This window comes from Wyeomyia smithii, chromosome 3 (genome assembly GCF_029784165.1).
Source record: "Wyeomyia smithii strain HCP4-BCI-WySm-NY-G18 chromosome 3, ASM2978416v1, whole genome shotgun sequence".
NCBI classification, from domain to species: domain Eukaryota; kingdom Metazoa; phylum Arthropoda; class Insecta; order Diptera; family Culicidae; genus Wyeomyia; species Wyeomyia smithii.
The window spans coordinates 22100781-22122387 of record NC_073696.1 but is presented as its reverse complement, the minus strand read 5'-3'; the positions used below and the strand labels follow the sequence as shown (position 1 = coordinate 22122387).

Sequence of the window (21607 nt, the reverse complement as noted above, 5' to 3'; positions counted from 1 at the left end):
ATAAAGCAGCTTAATGTTTTTCAAGGTTGCGATTTAGTCAGAAGACGCAAATTTACCAGAGGTACTGAGAAGTCGGTGTAACAAAGAACATTGCACTATGACCACTTGTGGACAAGTTTTCATTCAGCATGTATGGGACATTGCTGATCATCAAGTCAACAGATCAGTGATCTCGCAGTTACTTCCTTGTTGCCAGCAACGTCCTCCTCCTCTTGCCAGACCTCTCGAAGCTCAAATCCTAGCTTATTTATTTGCTTTGAGTTGTTCTCCAGCTTTATCAATCCAGCCAGATCGTTGTTCGATAGATATTTGTAGGCAGAGTCAATGACATTCTTTATGCTCGATGTTTCAGTGTTATTCTTCGCTTGTTTCGCTGCGAAAATTCAATTGATGCATGGACTACAGCTAAGGATAGGCAGGTAGTAGGTAGGTAGTTCAAATTTCAAGTCCCAGGATACCAAAGTTTTCAAAAAAAAGGTGTTGAAATAACAACAGTTGTCGAGGTTTATGCATTTCTAATGAATGTGGAATCGAAAAGCTTTTAGTTTCTGACAATTACATGTCTTTGTTTCTATCGGGCAAAAAAGTGAAATTTTGACCACTTTGAGCAAAAGGAAGCAAAAAAGTGCCTTCAGATTGTCAACTGTTTGAAGATAAAATATAATTGCAAAAAATGTGTAGGAGTCTATAAAAGAACTACATTAAGTCGACGGACAGCTAGAGGCGGTTACAGGCTGATAAGAATATAAATAAACATGAGAAAATTTATGTTTTTCTCTTTTTCTATGTAAAATAAAACACGGGGGAAACTTAGAAAATATGATTGGAAAAATCGGCGACATTTAGGAAATCTAATTGAAAAAAAACGGAAATAGCCGGCTTTTGAGTAGCCACACCAACGGATTTATTTTGAAAAAAAAAAAATGTTTAGTGCTCAAAAAATGACATTTATTGCATTTCGAAAATAGAGAGAAAAATCGTGGGCTTATTATACGGGATAATATGTTTTTCAAGGCACTCCTGTTTGTACATTTTGAAATCATAGCCACGAAAATCTGGGCTTTGGTCTGTAGATGCCAATATCAAAGAGATGCTAAGGTCCTTCGCTCGACGAAGTACTATTTCCATCCAAAATATCAATGAATGAATTGATTCAATAGTCTCCCAGATGGTCTCAAGGTACGATGCTGACCTAACAAGCCGGAATGTAGCACCAAGGCTTTAAATTAATTAAAAAATGCAGGTTGGTTTGCAAATTTTGAGTGTAGGGTTAATCAAGGCCCCTCTGATACCTGTTACTTCTAACGAAAACATCCCTATACTGACTGGGATACGGGTGAATATCGGGTCCCAACTCCGATGTGAATCTTTACCGTATACTAACTGAGAAGAGTTTCCGTAATAATCTTCCAATATTGAGCGGCACATAATTGCGTTTGGTGAACGGCTGAGCTATGGAACGCGGTGTCTCGAAGGTTATATCCAAGACGACTCTGTCGCAATCATAGTAAGGCAGGCAACGGCAAGGCAACCAAAAGGGACAATAACTGTCGGTTTCTGGAACATCAGAACTATACTCGAGCTGGCATGCGTGGGCATCTTGGCCAGACTACTGTAAATTGTTAAGATGGATGTCATAGTGCGTGCAAAAGTGCGATCGCCGAAGACGGGTGAACGTGAGTTCCGAGCGGTAGATTCTATCGCTGGAATGACTTTCAAATCCTATATCCGCTACAGTGACGTCCTCGACAAAGCAGGCGTAGAGTGCCCAAACCATGATATTAATATCGTCATCGGGGACGCAAACGCACATGTTGGATAGGAATAGTTCTTTCGCTAATTGTTTGTAGACACAGCCTCCATACTACTACTGTTGGGAATTGCTTGAGGTTGATGGATATCGCCGTAGCCTGGGCCTGTTATTTCTCCTGAGAAAATCACTAGCGTGTATGAGAATATCTTACAATGCGAAATCAACTGCTCTTAGACTGGTGGGCAAAGCGACGCACTTGCTTGAAGAGAGCCGCAAATCGCATCAGCTTGCAAAAAAAACCTCCTCGGTGGAATCTGAAATATCTCTCTAGAGAGAAAATAAACTGGTGTGGTCTTTCTCACACGAAAATACATTACGTTCAACAACGACACAACAGAGCTCACTGCAGTGTTTTTACTGTGTATATATACTAAGCATATATTAAATTAGAGGAGCATCTAGGTAGGAAAGTAGATTGCGTGGTTATCTTTGTATCTACCAACAGAATAAAAAAAAATCCAGCTACCCGTCAAGCATGTTTGCTCTTCAAATGCTATCGAATTTATCTCAGCAGCGATCACCGCGTTGTGCTTCTCACTAGAGTAATTCATCACGTTTGTTTCGCCCAACTGTGAAGTGAGCAGCAAGTGTATTTTTTTTCTGCGAGCGGCTGAAACACAACACAAAGCAAAAAGTTTCTATACGCAGCGTAGCAAGGAACGTGAACGTGTTTCTCCAGGATTCCTAGAACCGGTCTATACCAATTCTTACCAAAGGAACCAATGAGACACTGATGGCCATGCGTTGGAAACTACGTTTCGAGGCTGAACGACGAAGCGAAAAGAGCTGTCGACAGAAACAGGAGAGAAATTGAGGCAAATGGGCAAGCCGTGCTTTTTTGAGAAGGTATTGATGATTACAAATATTTTTAGTGTCAAAACGATTTGTTTGCTCGTCTTCGAAAAAGTTGTAGATGGCTAATTTGTTTTTTCGAAAAAAATACACACTCTGAAAAAATTATAAAAATTAAAAATTAATTATCTAAAAAAGCAATTTTTTTTTAAATTTATTTTTCTATGAAAATTACAAAAGGCTACAAAGAAACCGGTCCGATCATGGAGAAATCAGGAAAAAAGGAATAATTTTCTGAAAAAAATATTTTTTTTTTAATTTTTTAAATTATTTTTTTTTAAATTATAACTTTTTTCCCTGATTTCTTTATGATCGGGCCGGTTTCTTTTTTAGGTAATCTTTTGTAGTTTTATAAAAAAAAATCGGGTTTCTGAAAAATGAGATTTTATATGTAATTAATTTTTAATTTAGCTTTAAACTCAAAAAATAATAATTTTTTGGAGTGTATATTTTTTCGGGAAGACGAAACAACTATCTACAACTTTGTCGAGGGCGGTACACTGTTTAAACAAACCGTTTCGGCCCTAAAAATATTCGTAATTATCAATACCTTTTCAATATAGCATTTTTTATTAGCTTCTCAAAAATGAGCCAAAACCCAAATAACCAATAGCAAAAAATAGCAACTTTTGTTTACAGAAACGTCTATGCAAAGTTTCAGCCAAATCAAAAATGGTACATTTTTTGAGGAACTGCTCTTAATCGAAAACACCGCGGAGTACTTGCAAATGCTTCGCGGAACACGAACCTTTGGCTTATCAGATCCTAGTCTTTCACTCAAATTGATCGGCTGAAACAAATTTGAAGACAGAGGCGTCTCGTTCACCTGTTCAACCTGTTCATAGGACAGGTAGACAATCTCAGAAAAAAAGTGATTTTTTCACATTTGTAGAGTGGATGAAAAATCATCGAAGGTAATTTATTTGTAATTTCAATGTTATCCCGAACATCCTTATTTTATTTTCTACATAGTGGAAATTCATGCACCGTGAAGAATGTAACCTGATGGGCTACACTTCAGACTACGCCATACAACTCACACGCAACGCAACCCACACGGCCACACGCAATAATGACTACCGTTTGTTCAGACCATTCCCATGAACTAACCGTCGTTCAAAACTTCTCTGCACCTTCAAGTGCGGCAGGGTAGACGCAGTCATTTATGCTCACCACTACTAATGCGACGCATCGCGTAAAAATGACATTTTTGGTTCAAACTTTCTGCTGAACAAAACCGATGTCAGCGAGAGAAAACATTCATTACACACCACCTCTCTTTAGTGTCTGGTAATCTGTTTCGTTGTGCCTTGCTGTTTCTTCTCTCGACGTCAATGAAATTCGAGAGACCACGTGGCCGCGAGAGTTCGCAGATCCATCTTCAGAGCTTTCGTAGTGCAAATGAAAAACGAGCAAATTCATTCATTATTTCTGTCAATGAGGTGGAATTCTTCCGTCGATGTATAGTTTCATTCAAACCTCTACACCCATTTTGTTCATTCGAAAACTTGAACCTCGCATAGTCTGCATAGTATACGTTTGTGTTCTTACGCGCTGCTTTCTTTTTAGTTTAAAATTTTAACATCGTCAAAGGAAACGCTTTAGCATTGAACTAAGATTTGATAAACAAAGATAGGTTTTTTACTCATGCGAAAAGTTTAGAGGCAAAAAGATCATAAACATAATTTTAATTGTCGTTGGACAAAACCTGAACGATACTGACATTGCATATCACAACGCCATCCGTCGAGCGAACTTTTCTAGTTCTTCGACGGATCAAGAGTTATTTACGACTAAAACCGATCATTGAGAATCATGATGTGATAAATGTGGATAAAGATTTCCACTATGAAATGATGCAGATATCATTATTCTACGAGAAAATTATCGGAAAACTCGCGGTCATAATAGACCGTAGAACTTCTTTGCCATATAGATAAATGTAGAGAGATAAAAGTTTTCGAAACTGTTATCACATACTGTTGTTTCAGTGTTGCAAATGTTGATTGAACAGGTAGCCCACTTGGTCACGCGTCGCCTCTGTTTGAAGAAGCAAGATTTTGCTCCATCTTCACGTACGTTTTCATCCAGGAGAATGAATTCTTCGTATTCCATAAGAGCCACATCGATCCTTAGTTCCACTACGACGATTGCCATGATTAAGTGACTTCGGATTCCCGAAGCAGGAGTCCAAAATAAATTTTCGATTTACAAACGAAGAAATCAGAAGCAGATCAGCAAATAAAAGAAGTATATTTTTATTTTTTTTTATTTAAACCTGAGAAAGCAATTCAAGGTAATAAAATTGCGTTTCCTATCCTTTGGTATCAGAAGTAACTCTTAACATTTATGGTTTGCAATTTTTATTATTATCAAACGATATCCGATCGCAGATACAATCACTTGCGGTTGAGCTCGAATTATGCGGAGAAAGTAAAGAAATTTACATGCAATTGGACATATTTTGCATTAAATAAATCCATCATCAACAATTCCCTGTTCTGAAATGTGTAAAGCATTACCTGACCAGCGGAACACTCACCTCGAAAGAAGTTGGGTGCGGAGCGATACGCTGTACTGTGCCGTTGCTGTGTCTTCCCCAGGGGTCTCAGGAGTCACGTCTGCTCGGGTGGGTGCGAGATTCAATCACCGAACCACAACAACCGCAAGCTGATACCAACGATCAACTGACGACGGTCGGGCTCCTAGTGCTGCTGATGTTGGTTCTGCCGTATTTTCCGGTTGAAACTCATTAAACCGGCTGCGGTTTGTGGGCTACTTTTATTTTTCCAGCGCACACAGCACAGCACACGCGGTCTCACTTAGCGGTGCGCTTCCGCCGAGTCAAGATATACAGATGCTCTCCTACGGGTGCGAACGCGCGCACAATCGGAACACAAACAGCAAAACAGACGCGGCTGATAGGATAATTGTCCGCCAGTAAGAGTGAAACAATTTTGATTTTGATTTTCTTCTTCTTCTTCTCCACTTCCTCTCCCGACTCGTATTGCGGTCGGGTTTTTTTTTTTTATTTCACAGCGATTTGCGAGGAGAAAGTTCAAACCACACCTCACTAAGCACTTGCACTGATTTTATTATGCTTGATTTTCTATTTTCTACACACTCTTTTTTTGTTTCGATGGTCGCGATTATTTTCGCGCTTATTTGCCTTTTTTCTCGCGATTCGGTGAACGCGCGCGCGTTTGCTTTCGCTAAGGATAATTTCACAAAATTGATTTTTCCTTCAAATTTTCCTTCCGCTGGTCTTTACACCCAGCTCGAATTTATCAATTGAAATCGGAACGCGATTACTGCTATATGGACGCCTAAGTGGGCCACAGCTGCTCTAGAACTGAATTTCGGACAGCGTGATTGAGAGGACAAATTTAACTTTTCAGTGCGCGAACAGGATACTCGACGATCTGCAAGTAGAGAAAAAGGTGAGAGAGGTATTAATATCAGTTAGGGATGTGTGTTTTTTTTCTGGTCATCAGTAGAATTGCACTTTTATTAGAGAAAATTGAATGAAGCTACTAGCTTCAATCAACAGTTGAGAAAATAAACAGATTATTAAGCTCACTATAACGTAATTGGAGGACTTTTTTTTTCTTTCAATTTCATATGCCGTTGGCAGTGGCTAAGTGCTGGCGGGGTCGCGCGCAGATCGTGAATACCGATACCGAGCGTCCGACCGAGCGAGGGAGCGAGCGAGCATCACAAACCTGTCATGATTTGGATTTTCATCGTCGAGTGCATCGAGCGCGCGGTTCACGCAACGAGGCGGTGTACGGCTGCAGCAGGAGCAGGGGAGGAGGTGCTCATGCACGCGATTCGAAAACGCGATTGTTACGAAAATCGAGGTAACCAACAGCCAAACAGACGAAAAATTATTATGCAAAAGCAAATATGATAGTATTAGCTACTGGTGGCAGCATGTGTGTGCGGTGCAGTGTTGCAAAGAAAAAAAAAAACATTTAAGAAATTAGGCTTTATTGTTGGAAACGGGGCTGCTGAGAGAAGTTGCTTCAGGGCCCATTTCAGGCATGCCATTCGACAGCTACGTGAGATTTTGCTTCGAAGGCTGGAGGTTACATGAGGCTGCTGCTGCTGCTATCCAGCCCCTGACAGCTTCTGTAGCAACAAGCGAATAAACCCAGCACCATCCATTGTGTGGGATTGGCTATAACATTATCAGTCATATGCTGGGCACCATAGCCGTGCACATGAGAGGGGTTTTTGGAGTTTGAAGCTTCTGCCAGAAAAAAAAACACTTCTCGCGTAATTTTTCAAAGGGACCTAAGTAACAATGACAGATTCTCTCATCTCTCACTCTGTTTCGTTAATTACGTCGTCATTATATATATTCTCTAAGCTTTCTTCCCCTTGATCGAGAGATAGTAATACTGTCTTACTTACTATGCATTGAGTGTTATGTAATATGAAAAAAAAAACATAATTATTGAATAAAGAGAAAGTAAACAAAGAGAGTCTCTCAATGTTAGATAGGTCGCTTTGAAGAATTACGCGAGAATTCTTGGTAAAACTTTAACGATTTGAGTAATAAGTATGCAGTTCGAGTGATAATGATACTAGTTGGAAATTATATTTAATTTATGCTCGCTGAAACCGAGTCCGCTTTTCACGTTTTTGCTTCTGAGACTATCACCGTTTGGTAATGACAAGAGTTAGAGAAAAGTTGGGCATCATATGGTGAGTTGACAGCCTGGAAGGAGCGTCAAGCATAGCTTCGGCCCTCACAAGTTCCTATCTCACACCTCCACGAGTCGTATGATTACACTAGACTGCCGGTTGAAACATGGATACAACTATTTGGTGTTGCCTGGGCAATGTTGTCATCCGACAATAACAACGTGAGAAGGTGCGACGCGATCATTGGCGCATAAACCATATTCCTGCGGTAGAGGAAATGCTTCACCAACCCGAGCGTCTGTTCACTAAGATGGTGCGGCTCAAAACAGTGTCTGATCTTCATGTTAAGAGCGGCTGATCAACCTGGTGGCAGCATGGGACTTCAAACAGAGCTGACACGATGGTCCCCCGGCAAGACAGGGGGTTGGGGAAGGCCCAACGAGCCGCCCCGGAAAACAACATGTTAGAAGAGATAATACGGATCGGGACAATAGGCATGGACCTAGGCAATGAAATAAGGACTACAATTGGAAACTTGGGACATGGAACTGCAAATCGTTCTGCTTTCCAGGATGCGACAGGATAATCAGGTCCCGAAGAGCCATACGTATGAACCTTCGCTGCACACGTTCTATACGTAGATTCCAGTTTGCGTTTTCGAGGACAGGACGGACAAGAGCACAATACAGTGATTTTAGGCAGTACTGGTCTTTAAAGTCGGGTCCGATTTTTGAAACGAATACTAGCTGACGGGTAGCTTTCGAAATAGCTATCGCGCGATGACGATCAAAAGTCAGTTTGGGATCGAGAGTCACGCCAAGATCCTTTACGTATTCAACTCTATTCAGTCTTTGACCATCTATTTGGTAGCTGAATAATATAGGCGATCTTATGCGATGAAAAGTCATTACTTCGCATTTAGCAATGCTGATTGTCAAACAATTTAATTTACACCAATACGCGAACGAATTTAACATATCCTGTAGACGTCGAACATCACACCGCTAAAGCAGGTATTCGACGATGAAACGAATCGTCAAAAATATTTTAAGATCGCCAGCATAAAACAGCCTACAGCCAACTCCAAGTGCAGCAGCAGCGTCATTGAAAAATAAAATAAACAACAATGGTCCCAAATTGCTGCCTTGAGGTACACCCGATTTATTGGTGGAGGGAGGCGATAATTGTGATCCCAGTTTCACTCGCATAACTCTATCGCACAAATATGAGCCTAGCCATTTTACGAACTGTCGAGAAGCACCCATTCGCAAGATTTATTGGTGGAGGGAGGCGATAATTGTGATCCCAGTTTCACTCGCATAACTCTATCGCACAAATATGAGCCTAGCCATTTTACGAACTGTCGCGAAGCACCCATTCGCAAGATTTTGTCCAACAGTATTCGATGATTAATACGGTCGAAAGCAGCTTTCAGATCAGTGTATATTACGTCCACCTGTGCTTTACATTTCAGTTCATTAATACAACTAGAGGTGAAGTCCAGAAGATTCGTAGTCACCGAGCGACCAGTCATGAAACCTTGCTGGTCAGAGGAAATGTAGTGTCTAGTGCTACGTAGAATAGCTGCACTTACGACTAATTAAAAAAGTTTTGAACCTGCAGATAAACTAGTAATGCCACGGTAATTTTTGACGTTGCTGTGATCACCACATGTGCAGGAGCATGGACGGCAACCTCCTTACCGACGAGTGTGAGGTGATCGAAAGGTGGAAGCAACACTTCGACGAGCATCTGAACAGCGATGCAGTAGAGCGCGAGGACGGTATGGCAACTGATCTTGGTGCACGAGCAGAAGACATCAGGATTCCAGCTTTCGATCTCCTGGAGGTGGAGGAGGAGATTGGCCGGCTGAAAAACAATAAAGCTACTGGAGTTGACCAACTTCCTAGCGAGCTATTGAAATACGATGAAGAAGCACAGGCTAGAGCCATCATTGTCAAGGTTTGGGAGAAACAAACGAGTACCGGAGGAGTGGAGGGGCTAAAAGGGTGACAAGCTGGAGTGCTGCAACTATCGGCAATCACTCTGCTGAACGCCGCCCACCAGGTACTTTCCCAAATACTCTATCGTCGCCTATCACCATTTGCGAAGCAGTTCGTGGGGTACTACCAGGCGGGATTCATGGATACCCGCGCCACCACGGATCAGATATTCGCGGTTCGGCAGATTATGCAGAAATGCCGCGAATATAACGTGCCTACACGTCATTTGTTCATCGATTTTAAATCGGCGTACGACACAATCGATCGGGACCAGCTATGGCAAATTATGCACGACTACGGATTTCCGGACAAACTGACGCGGTTGGTCAAAGCGACGATGGATCGAGTGATGTGTGTAGTTCGAGTATCGGGGGCACTCTCGAGACGCTTCCGAAACCCGAAGAGGTCTAAGGCAAGGTGATGGTCTCTCGTACCTATTGTTCAACATTGCCCTGGAAGGTGTCATTAGTAAAGCGGCGGTTAACACGAGTGGCACGATATTCCAAAAGTCGGTTCAACTGTTTGGTTTCGCCGACGATACCGAAATTGTGATATCGGAATTTTGTAAAGATGGCGGATACGTTCATCGGATTAAAGGCTGAAGCCAAACGGATTGGACTGGTCATCAATGCATCGAAGACGAAGTACATGAAAGGAAGGGATTCACGAGAAGATAGTGCTAACCTCCCACCTCAAGTTCAAGTTGGTGGTGACGAAATCGAGGTGGTCGATGAGTTCGTGTATCTGGGCTCACTGATAACTGCCGACAACGATACCAGCAGAGAAATTCAACAGCGCTGCATGGCAGGAAATGCGCCGAATTTCTCTGCTGGTAACGGCGAATTATGGCAGCAAATCGGGGAGCTTCGTAGCCGCAAGGTTACAGAGTCCGCTTTGATAAGCGGGGGGTCGTGGGTTCTAATCTTAGTAGATTCAGGCCATTTGTTTGTCAAAGGACTTTAACATGGGTTTATTCTCAGGCTCTCCCCTACATACCCTTCCTTCAAGCTGAATTTTGTAGTATCCTGCTGACTTTCATCCTAGCAAAAATAAGTTGTTGCGTACCGTCTTTGGAGGACTGCAGATGGAAAACGGAGTGTGGAGAAGGCGAATGTACCACGAACTGCAGGAGCTGCTTGGGGAGCCATCTATCGTCCACACCGCTAAAGCAGGTATTAGACGAACCAAATATTTGCTATTTTTCAATACAGATTTTATTTTGTGCAAATAAAAATCGTACCAAAAATAGTAAATATTTGCTTCGTCTAATACCTGCTTAAGATAGGCAGGTTGCGGTGGGCTGGGTATGTTGTAGGGATGAAGGACGACAGCCCGGTAAAGATGGTTCTTGAAACCAATCCGTCAGGAACGAGAAGGCGAGGTGCACAGCGGGCAAGGTGGATCGATCAGGTGGAAGACGACCTGCGGACCCTATGCAGACTGCAGAGCAGGCAAACTGCAACCATGGACCGAGTGGAATGGAAACGACTCCTACGTACAGCAAAGGTCACGACACGGCTTGAGACTGTTTGGTCAGGTAAGGTAAGAGAAAAGTTGCCAAGGGATGGTTTCTAGAAAATTGTCAAAATTTTTATTTAAAAATATGTATTCAAAAATTAAATTTTGAGATCATGCACTGAAAAAACAAAAAAGTTGTGTTATAAAAAATCGATCGTTTGAGATCACTGATAACTTTCTTCGAGAAAGAGTGAATTATAGAAAAAATTTCACTTCTGATCATTCTAACAGAATAACTGAAAAGAAAATTATATTCTAATCAATGTTATTGATCAGGCTTTCCGAAAAACGTGTGATGAAGTTTCTTTCTAGGTGGAAATAAGAAATTTTATTTCTCTGTGTGGACTCATCACTGCGATCAGAGACATTTGATCAGTTACAATTCCCTGGAAAGGATTAATATTCCTCTGGTCAGTTTTGCTTAGGGAACATTTATAAATGCCGTAGCATCCGAGGAAAGGGGGGGAGGGTGTTTGCAGTTTGGTGACGAAATGTGACTATGGGGAGGGTGGTGAGTCAAACCAAGCTACGTAGTAAATATGAAATGTATTTGTTCTAACTGTTTGTTCTAAATGTATTTGTTCTAACTGTTTTTTTTATTACTGTTTTGGTCTGTTAAGGGTAATTTTTAATACTTTATTTTCTTTTCTTGTTCGTTATTGATACCATGTATATTCTTGAGATTAAAATTTGCAAAAAACCTTCGTACGATGCCTAAGGTCCTATTCGGACGTTGAGATTGGATCACAACGTCTTTCGAATTGTACCTGATGTTCCGAAGGCAGTTTAAGATCACTGTCATCTGTGTTAAATGACGCATCGTTAATATTGCTAGAAAATTGCCGCATGTTTTTTTTTGCGAACGATGTTAGGCTGTTAAATAGGATACGGAATACCGCAGACTGTCACGAAATCCAGCGATTTGTTGACATTTTTCATGAGTTAGTGTCCAGAAGTATTGTGTGATTTCATTGTCTGGAGGAAAGGCCATTAGGACGAAGGAACTTTGTAGCTCTGCCACATCAGAATGCATCATATGAGCAACACGACCCAATTTGCTTTATGTTAGACAACTTCAACGACGTAGCAGCGCTATTTGACTTCAACATGTCGGTAACAACGTTCAGGAAATTCCTTCGTAGACGACAATCTTAATGGGGGACCCTACTCTGGAAGGTCGAAAAATAATGAATTTTCGTGATTTTTTTTCGGATGTTTGGAGTAAAGTGAAGTGTTCGGGTATTTTGGTTTTTCATTAAGGTATATTTGAAGATGTATTTTGCATACCGTGGATGCAAATATAGTGGGTATTACGCTATTGGCAGCAGGGAACGTGGATGTAATCTCTAAATCAATACCTAACTGGTGGTAAGTAACAAGTTAGATAACCCATTTTCACATGTTAAAACCAAATTTCAGCCAAGATTGCTGAGAAAAACTTACCACCAGTTGAAAAAACATGGTTTCGTGAAAAACGCTGTTAACATCGTAACACTCACTATATTTGCATCGACGACATGCCAAATACTTCTTCAAATATACCTTAATCAATAGCCAAAATACCCGAACACTTTGCCTTACTCTAAACATCTACAAAACAAATCACGAAAATTCATTAGTTTTCAACTTTCCAGAATAGGGTCCCCCCCTTAAGTATTTTTTTATAAAGTGCTTCGTTTGTTGATATTTGTAGTAGCCCTAAGACACTTTATCATTTCAGTTTGATTATAATAAAGATAAAATAAAATAATAGAAATATACCTTCAAGAGTATTCGTTGTATTGCCCAAAATTCTAATCCAATCCAGTTATTTTTTAAATATCATGAACAACACGAAAACACGTTTTCCAGGTAAACGATATTGTGTCAATGATATTTGCAACTTTAGTAAAATATAAACAAAATTAAAAATACTACTTTTTAAACCCCTCCCAGGCGAAAATCCTACGCCCGGCCCTGATGGTCGCACGTTCCCAGAAGTGTGTACGGTTCAGATTGCCCGCAATTCAAAACTCAGAAAGAGATCTTAGAAAGCACGTTTTTGTTTTCATAACTGAATGAAGTCGTTAGCTGCGCTAGACAGATACGAAATCTGTTCGGCCGGTCTTCGCAAGTGGTATCAAAGGAAACAGTTTTTATTTTATCATGTTTCAAGTTCGTGAGCACTGGATGTGTGATAATGTTTACCGGTTAATCAGATAAATCTCGACAGCACCGCGGCACTTCGCGTCAAGCGAGCCGAGCGAGCGAGCGACCGACCGACAGACAGACATGAGCCGGGGGCAGAGTTTTACCGCGCAGTCAACAAAGGAATGTGTTTTTTTAAAGTTCACTACGCACATTGTGTGCCGATCTCAAGTATCTACCACTGCTATTATGAGACCCAGTTCAAGGAGAACGGGACACGCAAATTTGTCAGAGTCGTATGATTGTTGAGTTTTTTTTTACGTTTTCCTACCTACATGACGGATTTCAGTTCCATATGTTGTGAACATACTAAACAGCACCGGTTTAATGGCGCCTAGCTTTTTGTGTTTTTCGAGAGTAAGTCTTCAAGATAGCGGTGTAATTGTGTCTTACTGCCACATTAGTGTGACTTGTAAGTAACGGGGTTTCCCCTGAAACGAGTAATGGGCGGGTATACAATGTACAATTAATGCATACCGATTTGATTTGGTTGGATAATTGTGTGTACTAGTATATGACAACCGGCTCTGGATGCATGCTGGGTTGTAATTATTGTATTCCACGGCTTTCATGCTTGGGCACGACAGATACAACTTTGTTGGATTTGTTGCGAGCTTCGTTTGGCAATGTATGGTGGTATCGTAAACTTTCAGCTACAAAACTTCGCTTCGTTATCGTGACGCTTTGTGTGTAGCTATTATCACAATTTAATCAGCTTTCGGCAAGGACATTCTATTAAAGCAGTTCAGTTGTCACAGCTGGTGGCGCGTGACTGAATCGTACGCTGTATATTTGTCGTTTAATATTGTAATACGGAGGAACGTTTCTGCCCTTGGTCATTCATGCATTTTAATGTTTACATATTTATCACATTGTCGCATCAAAATTATAGAAATTTGCAATATTTCCTCAAGGAATGTGGTCTGACAAAAACCTCTATTATTAACAATTTGATTTCATTGTTGAGTAATCACATATAATCTAAATAATTTTTTCGTACGAACGTTGTCCTATGGAAATTAGGTGGATAAGCAAGTAGCAATAGCGAGCACCGAACTGCTAAAAGATTATACTCGTCAGTCTATATCCTGAGCTCGAGTATGAATAACTTCTAACTTAATTGTCGTATGAATTTAATCATCAAATGCAAAATGACTCATAATGAAGGCAAAAGTGACCGTCATCAGTAATGACTCAATATTGAAGCTCAAAGAACAGCTGCTCATTATGATTCAGAAAAGTTTTACCACAGACATATTGTAATTATCTTGAACCTTCAATATATTTTAAATGATTATTTCCTTTCAAACAAACAACCGTTTGAAATTGCAGAAAGTAGCACTGTAGGACTGTAGGTTATGTAAATCTGTAATAATGCTAAATTATTGTGAAACCAATCACCACATGAGTAGACACACCTTTCAAATCTCGCGACTCGCGTGACACTTTAGCAGACGACAATGAGCCTTTTTTCAGTTATCACAATGCTGCGACTGATTGGAGGCAATTATCCATCCGGCTAATGCCGTTATTACTTTCAAGCTACAGAAAGTTTCACGAGAGAGGAATGTTTGTCCGTCTTTAGTAGATTTACAACTTGTGAATAAGAGTTTTCCTTATGCAGAAATTTTTACGATTATTGCCTAAAGTTTAACGTGATCAAAAACACTAAACGGTCCGATGATGAAGGTGGTCCAAGCACCAAGCCAGTTGATGGTGTGTACAGTGCACCTATGATAAATAATTGCACATGTGGCGATCACTCATCTCCCCCTGCAACCCTTCTCCTTGCGGAATCTCGCGGCCACGGCAAAAATTACGCAACTTGCTGGTACACTCAGGCATAGGATGCCGTACAGTAAACTTCGAATTTCATCAGTAACGGCACGCGCGGTAGCGTCGAACGACGAATCCTTCCTCGAGTGCAGTTTCCGGAAGAGAGCGCACCATGCGTCTCCTCTGCTGTCGCTACCGAATTCGATCGTGCGACTCCAGCCAGCTAATCCGGGCCCAGTCTCTCATCGTCTCTCGGCTAGTTTCCTTTCGTTTTCTTTTTTTTTGGTAACTTCTTTCTACGACATTGGTGAGTCATTTGTGCAAAAGCGGTTACCTTCGGTAAGCGCTCTTGAATTTCTCGTTTCGGCTCAGTTGAGTACATGCTGTTAGTGTCCGGGGCACAAGGCTCTTAATGAAATGCGACTTTGGCGAGGTAATTTCGGTGATTCTTTATGGCCCGATGGAGATGATGAACGACTGCGCAGGAAGGCACCAGCAACCAGTAAATTTGATTTTTTTTTTTGAACTCATTGAACTTTCAGCGGTTTTAGCGGCTTCGCCTGATGCGCTCCGCTGGTTGATGGGTTTTCCGTAATTTCCGTCCCACTCGTCGGTCTTCGGCTGGCGTGCGGCTTCGTTGTCAGGCGGACCATACGTTAACGTAATCGTCTACGTTTTTGTCTGCGTGTATGTACGTATAAGTGCGCGAGCATTTCGTGTGATTTCTTCAAGAAGTGATTGCCGTACAATAAATTATACAGCCAGAGGTTAGTTAGTTAGCTTTTATACTTATTTTGCAATGCTTATTTGAAATTTATTTGTTTCTACAAATTACTAGATGATCACCAACGCAGAGTGGACCCGGAGGCAGTATTATTAGACATAAATATTTAAAGACACCTATTATAGACTTTTAAAACGAACAAAACAGGTACACAAAGTTTCATCTATCTCTGCAGTGATCATTTTCCGGTAAAGTGTTTACGACTGATTTATGGTCGACTATGTTATGCTTTTTTTCTCCTTTTCTTTTTGTATCTGCGCTGTCTGTTTTCTTATAGTGCGATTAACGATTGTGCAATATTTTAGCTCGATTATTATATCTGTCATAAAAAAGGCCTAATGATTTTAGGTGTTGTAATAAATTGTTTCTTGACCCAAATCACTGACAAAAAATAGATCATAAAAAGGTTTTCTAAAATGGTAGACGTTATTACAACGTATAAAACTTCAAAATGCATTAAAAATGTGCACTAAATGTAATTAAGTTTGAATAAACAAGGGTATTAACTCCGTTAACAATGACAAAATCAAACAAGTTTACATGTAGTTTGACTCAATTAAATCGTGTTTTTTTTTACTTATTATGCTAAGTAACAAGACGCCTGACCTGCTGTTGAATAAAAATCACCATTAACCGTCCTCCCAGGTCAAACAGCATCTAACATTTTATACGCACAGCATGAATTTAACTTTGCTGAGTATTTTCGACACCCAAATATGTGAATTGTGAACTATGGAGGCACAAGAAATGCACTCCAATTTACAGTTCAATTTTTTAATTGTTACTTATGGGATCTGATCATCTGAGAAATAAACACACCACACGTGGATGTTATTTACAAAAAATTGACAAATGGTAGTAAATCATTCGAAATTGACATAAGCATTGAAAATCGATACCACACAAGAGCAATTCCAAATTTTACAATCACTGTTCACAACTGTTGTCTGAGTGATGACAATCGAATGATCAAATTTCAGCTTTTTTTATCCACTCTCTTTTCACCCACCTCCATAAAACGTAGCTGATTTACAAAGTGAAAATGACCTGTTTACGCAAACGAGTCGAAATGAAAAGCAAACATAAAAAAGTGTAATTTTCCATCATCATCATCGCCGTCGCCGCCTTCTGAAAATCTTTCTGCTAGTCCGAAATTTAACGGATGTATTTCTACGGTTTCCCCATAGATCATACTAAGAGGAAAAACGAACGAGACTGCGAAATTTTCGTGCCGCGATCAGAATCTCTACACCGTTCGATTTGGACGTCCATTTTGACGGATCACTCGGTTGTCTTGTACTAAACTCGCGTTTCTCACGTCTCATCAACGTAACCTTTTTTCTTTGCTCCGTTCATGTGGTGCTTCTGCAACTTTTTCCCCACAGCACAGCATTTGTCAACCTTTGGATTCGACTTTTCCGTGGCGTAATTCAACCTACCGTTCACGGCTTGCGCGGAAATCCCCCGCTGTGCTGGACACGGTATCCTTTGACCTGGGTCGGTGAAATCCACCCGCAAATTAGTCCGTTTCGGAAAATCACAATTATTTTCTCTTCTCCACCCAGTCACTGACTTTTGGAAAATATTTTCCTCTTCCGCAATGTAACGCACCTTAGAGTGAAAGAGATAGCATCACACTGCACAACGCTTGGGAACAGAGCAATACGCGCGCACAACCGAACCGTTCGAAATCAACTCACCGACTGATGTGTTCTCGAGGTGAGCGTATATTTTTCTTTTGACTTTTCTGTCAAGTCAGCTCGAGTTATAACAGTTGTCAGCTGCGGATTTGACAGCTGACAGATCGGTATACCAGTTTGATACACACAAAATTATACACAAAAAAATAAAAATACCCAAATATGCATATTTTTGACGCAAATCAGTCCTTCTGTGCAGGAAGGTCCTTTCAGGTGAAAGTGATTTACTTACTTTTGAGTACTTACACGGAAGTCGTCACTTAGGTAAAATTGAATACCTTCCCGCATAATCAATAGCCATAAAACGTGCTTAACAACTAGTTTGGGATATAGTATCGACTGTATGGGATATCGTTAAACCATATGGATTATCATCCGTTTATGGTTAATGATTACGCGGGTTGAAACATCAATATCAATATCAAAAACTTCATACAATTTTTTACACAAAATATGGTATTCGCATTTTATTGAGCTGTTGCGTTGTTTTCACCAAATTTCATGCGTTTTATTAACCTGAACCAGTGAAAACATTCAGGTTTACGTAAATTTACGTTGGTTTTTACGTGTTCGGTTAGTAATATTTTTTTGTGCGTTCGTTCATATTTATTGTGGCGCCAGCACTAAATTAAAGTTCGGAAGTCAGACTTCCGACTTTCAAACTTTTTTTCCAACTTTACAAACACATAGAACAACTGCGTGTTCACACAACATAAACTGCGGAATGATTTCAGTTTTCGATCGATTTTGTTCTTGCTTGGACGTCTGTCTGTGGTTTGACATTTGCTTCGGTAATTGAAAAGAGAAGAAAACAAAAACAGGTCAAAGCAAAAACAAGACAACAAGAGCAATGCAATTAGAATAGAGATGTCAGCTAGTTGGCTCGTACCAAGGCGAACTCTTATGTGTAATTAGGCTGTTTAGCTATTCACGGATTTCGGATTTTTTATATTGCTGATTGCATCTGAAACGCGAATTACAGACAACTTGCAAGCAAAATGCAGATAACGTGCACGCCAGATTGATCGTATACCAGTCAACCGGAGCGAACGCGACAGAATACCTTCGTTAATCGTATCTATACAGTCTATCGCGTTCACTCTCGTATTCTGGTATACGATAAATCTGACGTACAAGTTGTCTGCATTTTACTTGCAAGTTGTCTGTAATTGGGTTGTTTAGCTATATCAGTTAGCCTCCCCAGCTGGTCTCGAGGTACGTTGCTGGCCTAACAAGCCAGTCGTCGTAGGTTCGAGTCCTGACTCGGGAGAGATTGTTAGTGTCAGTAGGATCGTAGCGCTAGCCCCGCAATTGTCCTGCACACTTAACGGTTGGCTGCGAAGTCTGTGTATAGTAAACAGAAGGTCAAGTTCCGAATCGGAATGTAGTACCGAGGCTTTGCCTTGCTTTGCTTAGCTATATCAGTTTTTTATATTATCTGAATGATCTGCATTTTCTAAGTAAAACGTGTTCAAAATAAAATTTCTATGGTTGTCCTTCGCTTTTTAAATCACGATTTAAATCTGGTCGAAATCTGCTCGAAATCGCTACAATGACAGTTCGCCCATATACCAACTGTCATTGTAGCGATTTGGAGTGAATTTTTATTCTTCATTCAAAAATCAAAGGATAATGATATAAAGTTTTAAAAAATCACGTTTTGCTCAGAAAATTACACTCTTTCAGATAGTATATAAAAATCGAAAATCCGTGAATCGCTAAACAACCCAATTCGCGTTTCAGCGGAAATTTACAATACATCAGCTAATAGAGTGTAATCTGTGCAAAACGTGATTATTTAAAATATAATTTGTCCTACGATTTTAAAGTGAAGAATGAAAATTGCTCCAAAAACGCTACAATGGGCAAACTGTCAATGTAGCGATTTCGAGCAGTTTTAATTCGTGATTGAAAAATTGAGGGACAGCGATAGACAATTTTTGAAAATCAAGTTTTGCTTCAAGTTATCAAGTTATGCCTTGTTCAGACTACGCCGCATATCACCTGATACCAGGTGTTCACACTACAGTCAGATGGCATGGTTTGACATTTGCTTTGGTAATTGAAAAGAGAAGAAAACAAAAACAGGTCAAAGCAAAAACAAGACAACAAGAGAAATGCAATTAGGATAGAGATGTCAGCTAGTTGGCTCGCACCAACGTGAACTCTCATATGCAATTGTCAAAATGAGCGGGATGAAAATAGCAAAAATTTTTCCTTCCTTATTTCTCGCATGCAACGTGAATTGCGAAATTTGTAGGGTTGCGTCGAATGTCTGTTGGCCGTGTTGCCAACTGCGGGAAATGTGGTTATTATTGGTTTTCGAACATGATATCCGCGATAGCATGTAGCCGAGGTGATATCCGTTGACAGCTCGATTGTATGGGATATCAGGTAATATGGATGGTGATATGGCCTCGATAGCACGAATCGCCTGATATCAGGTGATATGTAATAATAACTAGAGGTCAGGTCATCACAATCGGAAACGAAAAACAACCGGAACTACCGATCACAAAGTTAATGTATTGGATATAAAAGAAAAACGTGTTTGTAGTTACAGGAAAAGAAAAAACGTGTTGCCGACTTGCTTGTTTTTACAGCTTCGTACTGAGGGGTGGAACATGACATCTTATGGATGAGGAGTAGGAAATCGTTACTCTCAACATCTCCGCTCAATTTCCGGAACCTGAGAACCCTAAATTGGACCGATGTTCTCGGAACACACCTGCTGGCAAACCCTTTGTCATAATGTCTGCGAGCTGCTTACCGGTTGGAACATAACAAACTGTAACACGTCCTTGTTGAATCTGTTCAAAAACAAATCGATGTTTGACATCAACGTGTTTTAGTCGACCAGCATACCGTTCCTCTCCAACAATTTTTATGGTTGATTGATTGTCCTCGTAATAAACAATAGGATTCTGCGGCTCTTTTCCTAAGTCATTTAACAATCTGGTCAGCCAAACACCGTTGCAAACTGCAGTCCACAGAGCCACCAGTTCGGCCTCTGTTGACGACAGAGACACGGTCGATTGTTTTCGAGTCAGCCAACTAACTGTACATCCATACACTCGAAAGATATATCCGGTCAATGATCGCCTGTCTATAGCATCATTTGCCCAGTCTGCATCGGCAAACGCATCCAGTACTGATTTTGTAGTACCTCCTCGAAAAATCAACTCAAGATCTAATGTGCCTTTGATGTAGCGTAGAATTCGTTTCGCATAGCTCCAGTTCTGGTCAGTGAGGCAACTTTGGACCTGACTCAAAACATTCACTGCGGCACATAAATCTGGCCGCGACGTTAGTGTAACATATGTGAGGCAACCAATGAGTTTCCGATACGGTTTAGCTGTACGTTCGGACTTTTCCCCTTTCTTCAATCGCAAGTGGCACTCCATGGGGGTTGAAACAGGTTTACACTCGAACATGTTGAACCTATGAAGTAGGTTCTCCAGAAACATACGCTGACTGATCTTGAGAATCCGTTCATCCACAATTCTTTCGATCTTCATGCCAAGGAAATGTGTAACTTCACCTACGTCACTCATCTCGAACTTCTTCTCAAAACATCGTTTTACCTTTTCAACTGCCTTCAACTTGCGACTAGCTACAAGCATATCGTCGACATACAGCACCAGAATTACCTGCTCTTCGCCAACAACGCTTATGTAGAGACATTGGTCAGCTGAACTCCTCTTGAATCCAAGTTTTACTACAAACTCATGGAATCTCTCATTCCAAGCTCTAGAAGCCGGTTTGAGGCCATATAATGAGCGGTTGAGTCGGCATACAAGACCTGTTCCTTGATTAAAACCTTCAGGCTGGGTCATGAAAATTTCCTCGGGTAGTTTTCCATTGAGAAACGCGGTTTTTACATCTAACTGGTGTACTACTATCTTTTTCTCGTTGGCAACGGCAAGTACAACTCGAACAGTTTCAAGTCTCGCCACCGGGGAATACGTTTCGGTATAGTCAAATCCAGGTTTTTGACTGAACCCGCGCGCTACCAGCCTTGCTTCATAGCGAGCTTCTTTGCCATTTTGGTTCCTTTTTATTTTAAAAAGCCACTTACACGTTATGGGAACACGTCCTTCCGGAAGTTTCACTAGCGTCCACGTATTGTTCCGAATAAGTGAGTCCATTTCTTCGTGAACCGCGTCATTCCCCTTACCCCAATCAGGTCGCCTTTTCATTCCTGCTAATGAACAAGGAAGATTTTCTACATAACCTGCTACATTCAGAGCGAATCCTGTATAGTCCATCTTGAATTTTCATGCCACGCAGGGGCCGTTCGTTCACACATCGACCGACGTCTGTC

General features: G+C 40.8%; 1 protein-coding gene across 4 annotated transcripts in view; it reads right to left on the bottom strand.

Moving 5' to 3' along the window:
• LOC129726883 (E3 ubiquitin-protein ligase Ufd4) overlaps positions 1-17279 on the bottom strand; it is a 57223-nt gene extending 39944 nt beyond the window's left edge. For all 4 annotated transcript variants that reach the window (XM_055684082.1, XM_055684083.1, XM_055684084.1 and 1 more), the window contains exons 1-2: positions 17023-17279; positions 5208-6087 (exon numbers count right to left, since the gene is read on the bottom strand). The gene's annotated coding sequence lies outside the window, so the exon portion shown is untranslated. The remainder of the gene's footprint in view (positions 1-5207; positions 6088-17022) is intronic.
• Between the last annotated feature and the right edge of the window lie 4328 nt (positions 17280-21607).